The sequence below is a fragment of the Rhipicephalus sanguineus genome, chromosome 4, assembly GCF_013339695.2.
Source record: "Rhipicephalus sanguineus isolate Rsan-2018 chromosome 4, BIME_Rsan_1.4, whole genome shotgun sequence".
Classification (NCBI taxonomy): Eukaryota; Metazoa; Arthropoda; class Arachnida; order Ixodida; family Ixodidae; genus Rhipicephalus; species Rhipicephalus sanguineus.
Genome location: NC_051179.1, coordinates 131,306,165 through 131,319,446, shown reverse-complemented (window position 1 = coordinate 131,319,446; position 13,282 = coordinate 131,306,165). Strand labels below are relative to the sequence as shown.

Below are 13,282 nucleotides of genomic sequence, written 5' to 3'. Positions count from 1 at the left end.
TTTGGCATTTTATTGAGCATATCAAAGACCCACGACGAACAGTCCCTAATAGAGACTGTTCGCGGCACTTTTGCTATACAAGTAGACGGCCTCATGCCAGCAACAATGGATTTCACTCGCCAAAGCCGTCACGTGTATGGGGTATGCCCATGTAAGCATCAGCATGCACGAAGGCGATCTACGTCGGGTCGCTCGTCGCTGTCGCGTGCATTTTCTCTCATATGAGATTTGGCCTTAAATCTAACACGGAACAGTCGCGTGGTGCCGTTACTAGCACAGGTGGTGTTACTTCTCTGTTTGTCGGAGTGCAACAGAGGCAGTGCTTTACCTGCTCCCCTTTTGTTTAAAGTAGCGAATGGAAAGGAAAAGCGGTAAAGGGCGGTCGCGGAAAAGGCGCTGTATGCATGCTGGAAAACAATTCCCGCTCCTTCTCTATATTTCGGGCTTGAGTCGGGCTTTGCGCCGGGCCCGAGCCCGGCCCGATAAAACTCGAAGTAGTCCGAGCCCGGCCCGGGCCCTAGGTGAAAATACGTCGGCCCGCCCGAGCCCGGCCCGCGGGCCGGGTCGGGCTCGGGATTTCAGGCTACCCGGAGCCCGTGCACACCTCTAAGCGAGATGAGCACTTTCGGGCGGCTGCACCGAAAGTCCGGTGATACCAACACTCCCCGGGATGCGGAGACTGTGATGAGGAGCGCCGGCGGGAAGAGGAGCGGCGGCGTGACGAGGATCGAGAGCGCGCAGACAGGGTAGCTATCTGAGCGGATAGCTGTTCGATCTGGCTGCGAAAGTCGTCGCGTAGGGCTTGCAGGTCTGGTGGCGAAGGGCGAGATGCCTCACTTGTGGAAGTGGCCGCGATCGCTGACAGTTGGGGAGTCGAATTCAATCACGGAGTCGGGAAGCTGCGCGAGCTTTTCCAGCGACAAGTCCGCTGCAGCGGCGAGCGCCTTGCGGACGGTGGAAGGCAGGCGCTGCAGGAAGAGCTCTCGTAGCAGGTCCTGATAGAACGAGGTGGCCTTGTCACCAAGAAGCTGCTGAAGACGGCGCAAAAGCTGTGAAGGCTTACGGTCGCCCAGTTCTTCAGCAGAAAGCAGCTGTTGGAGACGCTGCCTCTCTGAAGACGAAGTGCGCTTCAGAAGCTCGGCCGACAGCTCCTCGTAGGGTTTCGTCTCCGGTGGGGCGAGAATGAGGTCTCTGATTTCGCTGGCGATCTCCGGTGGAAGCGCAGACACCACGTGGTGCAATTTTGATGTCTGAGCCGTTACCCGGGCCGTGACAAACTGGCTGTTTACTTGCACCAGCCAGAGAGACGGATCAGCAGGCCAGAATTGCGGAAGCCGAAAAGAAGCAGCGGATACTGCTTGCGTCGCTGCAGGGTCGGGGGATGCTTGTCTGGAGTCGCCGGTGGTTTCCATCGTTGTCGCAGCCAGGAAAATGATTGTAAAAATTTCGATAGTCCGTGGTCACCAATTGGTAGACGTCCGGGCGTTGTTGCGTGATGATATTGCGTATTCACAAGTAAAGAGAAACAAAGGCACGTCTACAATAAGAACTCATATATTTAAGCAAAAGCGTTGCGAGGCGAACGAGGCAGCAGCGACGGGGCGACTGACGTAGCTTCGGCCCGGCCGCTATGTTTGCAACACCCGGCCGCTGTAACTCGAGTTCACAGGCCGCACTCGGCGCCCGCACAGTAAACACTACACGATGCGAACGTGGACTCCGAGCCCGAGCACGCTCGCTCGGCGCTGTTGCTATAGGTCTTTGTCGTCGCCGTCGCCATCATGTTCCGTATAAAGTCTAAATCGATAATATCGCCCCGCGCATTCTATGTTCTACCCGCGACTAAAAGCGCGCGGGCGCTGTTGACGAACGCGGTTGAAGCAGAGATGAAACGAGCCGGCCCATCTCCGTCGCACGGAGGGCGCATGCGATAACATCAAACCGCGTGCGAGGCCTGCCGTGGATTGCTCCTCAAGCAGAGAAGAAAACCCCACCCGTCTTAAAGGAACATGAAAAGACGCCGGCGGGGGGGAGAGGGCTGTGTCGCTCGAGCAGCAACTGTAAACTTTGATCATAAGGGCGCGATCGCGATTGCTGGCGGGCACGCTACCTCGGCAGGCATCAGCCCACGGCTCGTATACCCTTCTACGGCAAATGCTCTCAACGCGAACAAACTGCACGAAAACCGTTTCTATCCCTGGAGCGGCCGCATGCTTTACACCAGCCTTTTGTAGTGTTACGCGAGGTCGGATCCAAAAGAGTTAGCTGCTAGCCTTACTTCGTATAACATTACAATTTGTTGCTATTGCATTCATTGCTTCACCCTTGCGGTGAAACTGTGATTTTTTAGGGGCGAAGCACCTAAGGGTCGCGGCTTGTCGGCGTGCATCGTGCATCGTCGTCTGCTCTTTGGAAGGTCAATTTGCTTGAGCGCAAGACAGGGCGCCACCACCTCAGCGTTCGCCGTGTGGCGAGAGAGAGAGCGAATGGTTCGCGTTGACTATGGAAACGCTCTTCCTGCGATTAACGCTGAACTACCAGTTCGCAAGAAACGAGAACGCGCCCTCGCCCGCGAGAGACAACGCCGACGCAGGCAGCGTCTGCTAGCAACTTTCTTGATTGAAAAAAAAAACTGACTGCTCGCGCTGCTCAACCGTTCACCGGCCACCCCGTATATATAGGCACGGGATCTTGACCTGCAATGTAGTGCCAGTTGGAAATTTCTCTTGTGTGTAGTTGAAGAATAAAGATTCGTCGTAGCGTACACGTTAACTAAGAGCGTACTGCGGTTCTCTGAGGTCTAATCTTCTTCGGTCTCTCATTACCCATTAGCAGTGATTTTGCTGTACGAAACACCGCCACACCCTGCATGCCTCGCCCCTCCACAGGTTTCACGTTAGCGGAGCTGAAACAACCTTTATTACATGATTCGCCCCTCCCCAATTTTTTCAATACGGACGAGAGTTGAAAACATTCAGCTATATCTGACCAACGCACAAAATCAACCATATGCGCTGCTGCACCCGAAGGCGAGCAACCGAAAGAGTCCAAACTGAAGAAAGGCACATCCTAGAAGACGTTTTTTTGCGATGAAAATAGAGGGTGTTTCAAGAAATGTGTCCGACAGTCCTAAAAAATCAGGAATATGCGATATTAGCTCGCTGCCTTCACAATTGCTTTTTTCTGTAGCGGCAGGTGTCTTAAGATGTTTAAAGACATATTTTGGGACAGTAATGAAGAAAGTTAAATTAATTAACTTCGTAATTAGTGGTGTTAGGTGGTTATGTCAAATGGGAGAATTGAAGTTCTTCATGCGAAGAACCCATCGCAGCTTTGAGATATATAGAAAAAACGGCCTCTGATTATTGTAGCGTAATGAAGTTCAACTAAATTCAGTGGGGAAACCGAAATCGAAGCACCGATGAGCACAAGCAGACGACCAGAATGACGTCACTGTTCAAGACACCGATTACACAGGTGTAGTTCTTCCGCGTTCGTAACGCAAATGTGCGCCATGCGTGCTATAACTGCAGCTTAGCTTCGCACACCCCACCACAGCGAAGTCGGTTGGTGGCTGATATAAGGACGCTCACTCATTTCTGGACGTCTCAGAAGAATATGGTAGTTGCATAATGAAACACACACACACACACACACACACACACACACACCACACGCACGCACGCCACGCACACACACACCACACACACACCCACACCACGCGCACGCACGCACGCACGCACGCACAGCGTTAGTTGTATACACTGATCAAGAATTCGTGCACCCACTTCATTAACTTTGTATTTCTATGTCACAGGTGTAGACAATATTAATAGCATAGGTTTGAAGTCCGTAAAGTAGGTTTTGACAAGGTCAGTGGGAACTTTGTCCAATAGTCTCCTGTATGCGTGGTGTCCTTCGTGGGATGGGAACACGCGCCAATGCATAATATTTTGACACCACTACACGACGCAAGCGTTCCAGTATAGCTGTTAAATACCCCTGCCAATGAGGCGAATGCGGCCTTGATGACTTGACAGAAGGCACTCTGCTTGCGTCAGTCTATGTCGCATAAAGTGAAAGGGGGGGGGGGCGGTGCGAACAGAGGCTGCTAAGAACGTGACGTGAACGTTGGAGGCCGTGTAATTGATCAAGTGTCCTTTCCCCCTCTCCACCATTGACGGCACGTCTTTAGAACCGATTACCTATCTCATTTCGCTTAACACTTCCCTAGCTTACCGTTAGCCTCAAAAGGAGGAATTTAGTTATATTCTAATGTATTGCCATTATTGCGAGATCAATTTTTTAACTACAACAAGGCAAATCGCACGTATAAAACTTCATCTTTTATTTATCAGCACTTTTCAAGAGCAAGTTCATCCGCGAGAAAACGAATTATGTATTTTTTGACGATACCTTTATTATGACCCGTGAAAAATAATTTTGTGCTCTGTAGAGCAGAGCAATGCTGTAACAAAAGTTGTACTACGGCCAGCGCTGCGCACTTAAATTTTGGGACGGTACGTTCTGCTGTACAAACCTATACAGAGTGTTTTTTGTTTCCAGACAATACATATTTTGTTGTAAAAAGGCTATGACAGTAAGGCACCTGTCATCTTCGGGCACAAACTCTACGCTGAGGCGGAAATACATTGCCGCACCTCAAGTTGTATTGAAACGATGAACAAAAACTCTTTTATTAACTTTTTAATTATGAACTTGACGGCAGATGTTTATACGTAAAAGTTATAGGACGGGACAATTTATGGCATACCCAGTTTTCTGAAATTCCTGAAAACACACGTAATTTGAGATATTATTTATAGAAGTTCAAGGCCCCGATCGAGGCGATGTCGAAACTGGGCGCTCCGGGTGCGTAGGAAATGCCGCCTCTGTGTTACGACAGATCGGAACTTCCCGTTACGAGCTTTGAAAAAAGGCACATCGCAGCAGAATCTGGTCAGAAAAAAAATTCGGCAGATCCCACGTACCGTGGGAGTCGATGTTATGCGAAGCATGCGGCGAGTAGGTGACTGTGGCGTAACTTTTTTACTGAGCGACACGTTACAAAATGATGCTAAAGATTTGTATAAATTTTATACGCACACATATATATGTTGAAGAGCCGCATATGTGTTATATATGCGGCATATGTGTTATATATGACCGTAAACAACTGGTTATATACCATGCAAAAATCCGTAAACAGGGGGTGGGTGCTCGAGCCAACGTTTCGACAAGTGGACTTGTCTTCTTCAAGGCTGGAAGAAGACAAGGCTGGAAGTTCCAGCCTTGAAGAAGACAAGTCCACTTGTCGAAACGTTGGCTCGAGCACCCACCCCCTGTTTACGGATTTTTTCATCGCAGCTTCCATCTTCCACTTCCTGCCGTTTTTTGGTTTTCCTTTGACGGAAGATGACGAAACATGGTGAGTGTCCTCTACTTTCCTTAGCGCACATAGCTTTAATTGGAGACAGTCAGTAGAAGTACATGCACCACCACTTGCCACAAGGGAAACATGCACCATACATTAGATATAAAAGCGGAGCCACGACACATGACATTCAAGATTTTGTCGCCGCTGCACCACAGAACATAACGCATTTCATCATTCACTGTGGCACTAACGACTGTACACACAACAACGGCGACGTCACTGTGGAGGCCCTGAAGACTCTGGTAAACGATTTGCAGAACAACGGACCAGACGCAAAACTCACCCTCACAACAATTCTGCCTAGGATCGCAAACAAACACCGATCTCTCATTGCACAATCACGCACACTCCTAGCTCATGCACGAGGATCACGTAAAGGTAACGAATTTCTTCTGGACATTGAACACGCCCACAAAAACGTTGATGTCATCCATCACGCGGAAATTCATCAGGACCCTGACATTATGCTTGCTCGGGACGGACTACACCCTAACTTTTCAGTTCCTGCCTTGAAGAAGACAAGTCCACTTGTCGAAACGTTGGCTCGAGCACCCACCCCCTGTTTACGGATTTTTTCATCGCAGCTTCCATCTTCCACTTCCTGCCGTTTTTTGGTTATATACCAGTTGTTTACGGTTGGGTAACGCTGCCAATGGCAACGTGGGTATTAACAACACCAGAAGCGGTAAGCTGATATGTAGTGCTTATAAGTGTCCCGAGAACGCATGCACGTTTCACGAACCCGTCTGCATGTGTGCAAGAAGCTCTTGACAGTTCTTGAACAAGGGCATTATCACCGAGATCAGTGAGCACCAGCAGCTGGTCATGACTTGTTATAGGATCCGGTCGTGATCGTGATGACGAGTGGTCTACGTGTAGTGAAGTATGTGGTATAGTAGAGCTGTTGGAATTCGTGTATGCCTCGGTCATTTCGTCGACAAATTGTCTGTCAGCAGAGTCGGCGACAAGTCGGAACCTAAAGCCACCCTTCGCGTTGGTGAGGTATAGGCCGTCGAGGCTGGTAGGCCTGGATAGTGCTACGCAGACCAACATCAGTGGCTGGTGTTTGTCGTATTCGTAGGCTACCTGGGCGTATGTGGCCTACGTAGCCTAGTCTACAAAGCGGCTGTCAATCAATCTGGCATCATCCTCGGTCAGCATGAGGCCATCGCCCATGCAGCCTCGTAAGAAATGAAGAGGACACTGCGTCGCTCTGGTGGACGAAGTGCATTTTACGGTGCGGTGATGTGAATATCATATGTAACTTTCAATAATATATTCCTTCGGGGTCGAGCAATGCTTCAATATAGCTTGCTGAATCATAGGAATACAAACGTAATGTTTATTAGACTGCTATAAATGTGGAGCCAACACTGGAACTACAGACGTTAATCTGATATGACGCCTGTATCGTAGGAGTACACATCGTAGGAGTATCATGTAGTGTTTATTGCTTTCTTGTAAACTTAGATAGCCAGCACCACAACCACAATTGACGTTGCACCGACATTACGCCTGCGTAGGCTGTTTTTCCAAACGAGTTTATAGACCTGGCGTGGCTCTGTGGTAGAATACCAGATTGCCACGCAGAATGCTTGGGTTCGATTCCTGCTGGGATCATAATTTTCATTCTTCCCATTTGTTGAGTCAACGCTGCCGATGTTGGTTTTCCTTAACGCTCTAGCATTTAAGTTACCAATGTCTGTTGTCGCCGTTCCTTGGTAGAGATAAACTGTCAATCACCTGTGGCGCATACCCGTACACCGCGGCCCGTGGTAAACGGGTATGTGCCACACGTGTCTAGTGGAAAGGGTTTGACGACGTACGCGGCAGGATTTTAACGTTATTCATGCCATGGCCCGGCAATCATATTCGTCAAATCATCTTACCCTCCCATGCCAATTTTGGTCTACACCAAGTTAAGGAGGCGATCATGAGAGCACCCAGACGTAGGCGGCTAGATAGATACATAGATAGATACGTAGATAGAAACGCTCAAAGTGCCAGAGGTTCGCTAAGAAATGCTTCGCATTTAAAACGGCAAGTCTTCTCAAAACACAACTGCGCCGCTTATCCTTTGCGTTTGTTATGTAGTACTTACTTGTTTCTTTCTTAAGCTCTAAATAAGCACAAAGGACTCTTCCGCTTGCTTTCCTGCAAGAAGAAGCGCCTGCACAGCGGCTGCCCCGTAGTTCTACGCTGTGCAGTGAAAAAAACAAAAAACAAGCGGAAATTGCCGTTCTCTTGGGAGCAGCGCGAAAGAATCGGATAAGCACGAAACATCACACGCAATGAATAAGCGGCCCACTTGCATATAGTCCAGACTTGCCCTTTTTCCAGACCAGATTGCACTGCGACGCGCCTTTTTTCAACGTTCGTCAAGGGAAGTTCCGGTCTGACGTAACACACAGGCGGCATTTCCTGCGCGCCCGGGGCGCTCAGTTTCGATATCGCCTGGATCGGGGCCTTCAATTTCTCTTCTGTTTTAACATGGTTGCTGTGGAGAGGTTGAGGTTTATATCACCTCGTCTACTCCATTTCTTTAAGTTCCGCAGCGAAAAAAAAAGACGAAAAAAAAGTGGTTGCCCAATATAAAAAAAAAATGCGGGCAGTTTGCACTAAGTCCAGAAAAGCTTGGCACAGCGAAGCACGGACCCGTCGCCGCTCGTACTCCCCGTCGACCGACACGTACGTCTAGCTTCGAGATGGGCGGCTTCCTCCTCGGGAGTAGGTAAAGTGGAGGCTGCGCGCGATGTATCCGTCGGTGAACGTGGCTTAGCTACTGCGTATGCGCGGCTTGGCCAGGTGGTGCGGTATCTGGTCACCAACCGCGCGATGCTTGCTTCCTCCTCCTTTCCATCTTTTCTCTCTCTCTTCTTTCTCTCTCTTTCATTGGCGTTCCTCTGTCTCTTCTTTTCTTTCTGCTTTTCTATTTTTCTCTTTCATTCTGTGCTCAGCTTTACTCCCTCCCCTTCTCCTTTCCGTCCTCATCACCATCACATCTCTCCTTCTCACTCTCACTTCCTTTCCCACCCCCTTACTGGCCACACTATGGTATACATGGCTATTCCACGCTCTACTAGCGCGCCTGGATAGCCGAGTGGTTAGGGCGCGTGTCTTCGGATCGATGGTACGCGGGTTCTAATCCAGCCTCGTGAAGAATTTTTTTTCAGCCAGAACTTTTCTCTTTCTCTTTCTTTATATCTTTCTTTCCGTCTCTCTGTTTGTTTCTCTCATTCCTTCTCTCTCTGCGTACTCGTTCTCAGGTAGCCGCACAGTGGCACATACTCGTTAAGACGATGACAGTTTTCTGCGATCGACTGACAAGGAACGATTGGCTGAACAGTTTCGCTGCTAAAAATGAACAAGTAAAAGAAATAAACGTATAGCATACTGAAGCAACTTAAAAGAAGAACATGGTTGCCTTCAATCTCGAATAATGATATATGAAATTACATGTTTTTCGTGGTTTTTAAAGAATGGGTATGCCATAAAACTTCACGTGCTACAACTTTTCCATATAAACAACTGTCCTCAAGTTATTAATTTAAAAGTTAATTATGAACTTTTCTTAATTATTAATTTCAATATACTTTAAGGCCGGCAAAGTATTTCCGCCTCGACTTAGAGTTCGTGTGTGAAGATGCCATAGAATTTTTATGAAAAAATCTGTATTGCCTAAAAAAAAAACACCACCTGTATTTAGGTGCACGTCGAAAACACCCAGGTGGTCAAAATTATTCCGCAGTCCTCCACTACGGCTTCTTAAAACCATATGGCACGCATAAGCCCAGAAATTATTTATTGTAATATATAGATGGCCGAAAGGCCTTTGCATCATCGTATTACGAACACTGAACAAGGCTAAACCGTCAAGCAACACCAAATTCGGTTGATTCCGGTTTGTGCATGCTGCATGGGTGGACCATACGTGTGACGCGCTAGAGCTGCTTGGTCTATCCGTGCTGTGAAAAGTCAACCTTGTGTAATAAGCACGCCTGGGTAGGCTGACTCTGTGATCCTGAATTTACTGACAAAGGTTCGCAATCGCTTTTTTTTTTGCAATGATATGCCCATACGCCTTGCATCTGAGCACCTAAGCGAGTAGGTATGATCACGCAGGCGATCACTAGCACAATGGCCTGTTTACCCAATGTAACAGCGCCCACATGAAAACGGCACCTTATAGACAACGGCACCCGTTGTCTTCGCGTGACGTTTCTTTTCACATGTAAATGCATTAGAATACTATTGGTTCACTCTGCGACAAACAGTGGAAAGTTTATTGCGAGCTTTGTTCCTATTTTCCCTGTAGTCTTCTTCAACCTGACATGATTTCTATTGTTCTTGTCATCGTTACTGTTCTGTCTCATGGTGGATAATAGCCATAAAGTCAGAAATGTACATTGAAAGCAGGCTTGCTGCAGCCTTTGTACTTCGCGTAGAAAACTACTTGTCATCCGACGATCACCTCAGCGAGCTAATGCTTTTCAAAGAAGGGGTCAGGCGATGCCTCGTTTTACGAGGTTAGACCGTCCTGACGTATACGTTCTCACGTTCTGACATATGATTTGAAAACAATAAAAGTGCACCTTCGGCAGTTTCCCGGCCGTGTTCATTTAGCTGTTGTGACATGCGCACTCGCAAGAGCAGATAGAAGTCGACTTTTTTCGCCGCGCACACACGCATGCGCTGCTAAGGGCCATTGCCAACCTGCTGCGGCCAAACGCGGCTGTGCCATAGAGTAACAGAAAATGACAAGAGTGGACACACGAGCCTATAAGCGGCGGAGCTACGCAACTTCCCGCCAGCCGTTAGACGGCAGCACGTCACTCCTTGTTTCCATGAAAACGCGCGTACTAGTTATCTACTGCAGTACCTTTTTCTGGTTCACGATACATCTACTTGTCTTTGTCAGACTATGTGGCTGTGGCAGTGGCTTCCGCTGGCTCGCAGTGCGGCTCTTAATCCGTCTTTATCGTCTGCGATTGGACCGTTCGAAATCATCGATTGGTAGCTGTCATGACCATATATATATATGGTCAGGTTTGTCGGCAAGACCATGGCAAGACTGGCAAGACGACGCGGCGACGCATATAAAATTGGCTCTATCTGCTCCGTGGAATTCGCTGGGATTGTCTGCCGCGAAGTCACTCTGCTTGGCGGCTGCTTGGTAAGAACGCCTTCATTAGGTTCTTTTTTCCCTTCATTACTTTGCAATGTATTTGTCTCTACAGCTTTAAGTTGACATTTGACGCACTTTGTGTTTTAGCGCCGAAAGCTTCTTTGTGCTTCACGTTTCGTGTATGATGCTCGTGAATTGCTTTGCATTAAGCTAAATAATGGCCTCTGAGATCGGCATTTTTAATTTTCTTTTTGCGATTTCTCATCTCTGAGGGGGCTGTTAGGATTCCCCACTTCCGTTTGGTGCGCTGCGAACCCAAATCAGCCGCAGGAGCCTACGGGAGTGTCCTCTCTTAACCTTTTTTATATTACTCTATGGCTGTGCGGAGGGAACAGGGACATTTTTCCAGCAGCAGCCGCAGGGGCGTTGCATGTCCGATTTGAATACAGCAGCGCACGAGGCCTATATATTGATGCAATACAGACGGCACATGCATGTACATTGAATAAAACGACAGTTAAGTGTTGAAAGGCGCTGCCTCCAAGAAAAGCTTTTTTGTCGGTGAGAGCCACTGAAGCTAAACTAACGCACTTATCACCCAGTTTTACCGGCTGTCATGAATAAAGAACTTTCGTCTTCTTGGCGGCGGAATCTTGCAACTCTTAACTGTTGTTTTATTCAACGTATACGCATGTGTCATCTATATTGCATCAATGTAGAACCATCTACACGCATGCGTAGCCTATTCTGCGTCAATATATAAACCGATTCAGTCGCACAAGAAGTTTAGTTGAAAGCGTCTTCTTCTCTGCAGTCCGTGTTTTTTCTTTATGGTTGAACAGTCATGCCGAAGAAATTGAGTGTTACTTTATTTGTACGATGTGCACTTTGTAATAAAAGATGTCACACACACGTGTAAAGGGCCACTTATCCTCTGCTTTCACTTTTATGGCATTGCTATTGTCACCAGGGGCGTAGCCATGGGAGGGGGCGGGGTTCAAACCCCCCGAAATTTTTCAATTTTGCTTGCGTATATATACACGCACACATAGAAACGCACGCACAAACATACATAAAGTAGGGTTGAACCCCCCCCCCCCCCCGAAAAATATTTCTGGCTACGCCCCTGATTGTCACATATGTAAACATGCATTATGCTGTTAAGAATCACTTTTGCCGTTGTTAAAGGAGTCCTGACACAAAAATTTTCGCCCCGCGTTTTTTTGCTGCAATGTGTTGCTGGGGGCCTGTTAGTCATAACACGGCACATCGTTTGCTGCACCGCGCGACAGATAATTAATTACAAGGTCCTCATTACCGACACAGCCTGAGTTTCGGTTTGACAGAGCTCCAAAAACGACAAGCCGCCGGGTGCAACTATCACCACCTAGCGAGTGAAACGCTCGGTCACGTGAGCACACAGAACAGTGACGCATTTCCGCGCGGTCTGTCGTCGTCGGGCTCATCGTCGTCTGATGGCGATGATTTTCTTGCGGCGGGGATAGAAGGAATTTTCGACGTGACGAATCACTTCAGGTTTGACCCGCTGGCGAGGAGCGATTCATCGGGAAGCGCGTCAAAACATAAATGGTGGCTACGACGTCATCATAACTTGTACCGGCTGCAACGGTTACGTAGGGGAAGTAGGGGGGTCACCTCGGGTCACCTCCGAGGGTGTCAATGCACCAGGTGCGGCCTATAATGCTGGATCGCGCTCGCGAACTTCAAAATTCATATAAAATACCTTCCAAGCTTTATTCGCTGTCGATATTTTGCAGATGGTACGCGCACGTACACGGGAATCGATCCAGCAGGCTATCTCGGCCGCGAAATTTTGTGTCAGTACCCCTTTAAGCACACTCAGCATTGAGTGAAGGGAATTTATATATGCTTCACGTTTCATTTTTGTGTTCAAATTATTGTGAGAACTGTAAACACAAACTGCAGTTTTTGGCATCAACAAAAACATCAAAATTTGGGCGTACACTTGCTCTTCTCGACATAAGCGACGGAATTGGCAGCGAAACGGGAAAAGCGGTCGTCGTCGCAGTCGCGGCCGAGTGGTTAAGGCAATGGTCTTGAAAACCATTGGGTTCTGCCCGCGTAGGTTCGAATCCTACCGACTGCGTTATTTCTTGCTCTTCTCGACATAAGCGACGGAATTGGCAGCGAAACAGGACAAGTGGTCGTCGTCGCAGTCGTGGCCGAGTGGTTAAGGCGATTGTCTTGAAAACCATTGGGTTCTGCCCGCGTAGGTTCGAATCCTACCGACTGCGTTTTTTCTTGCTCTTCTCGACATAAGCGACGGAATTGGCAGCGAAACAGGATAAGTGGTCGTCGTCGCAGTCGTGGCCGAGTGGTTAAGGCGATTGTCTTGAAAACCATTGGGTTCTGCCACGTAGGTTCGAATCCTACCGACTGCGATTTTTCTTGCTTCTCTCGAATAAGCGACCGAACTGGAAGCGAAACAGGATAAGTGGTCGCCGTCGCAGACGTGGCCGAGTGGTTAAGGCGATGGTCTTGGAAAACCATTGGGTTCTGCCCGCGTAGGTTCGAATCCTACCGACTGCGTTTTTTCTTGCTCTTCTCGACATAAGCGACGGAATTGGCAGCGAAACAGGATAAGTGGTCGTCGTCGCAGTCGTGGCCGAGTGGTTAAGGCGATGGTCTTGAAAACCAATTGGGTTCTGCCCGCGTAGGTTCGAATCCTACCGACTGCG

The 13,282-nt window shown here is 48.5% G+C and overlaps 5 non-coding genes across 5 annotated transcripts; all 5 read left to right on the top strand.

Moving 5' to 3' along the window:
- Positions 1-12,608: 12,608 nt before the first annotated feature.
- Trnas-uga (transfer RNA serine (anticodon UGA)) lies at positions 12,609-12,690 on the top strand. The gene has a single exon. It is a non-coding gene; the product is annotated as a tRNA-Ser (tRNA).
- Positions 12,691-12,756: 66 nt separating this feature from the next.
- On the top strand, positions 12,757-12,838 carry Trnas-uga (transfer RNA serine (anticodon UGA)). Its single transcript has one exon. It is a non-coding gene; the product is annotated as a tRNA-Ser (tRNA).
- A 66-nt stretch (positions 12,839-12,904) lies between these two features.
- On the top strand, positions 12,905-12,985 carry Trnas-uga (transfer RNA serine (anticodon UGA)). The gene has a single exon. It is a non-coding gene; the product is annotated as a tRNA-Ser (tRNA).
- Positions 12,986-13,050: 65 nt separating this feature from the next.
- On the top strand, positions 13,051-13,133 carry Trnap-ugg (transfer RNA proline (anticodon UGG)). Its single transcript has one exon. It is a non-coding gene; the product is annotated as a tRNA-Pro (tRNA).
- A 66-nt stretch (positions 13,134-13,199) lies between these two features.
- Trnas-uga (transfer RNA serine (anticodon UGA)) lies at positions 13,200-13,282 on the top strand. The gene has a single exon. It is a non-coding gene; the product is annotated as a tRNA-Ser (tRNA).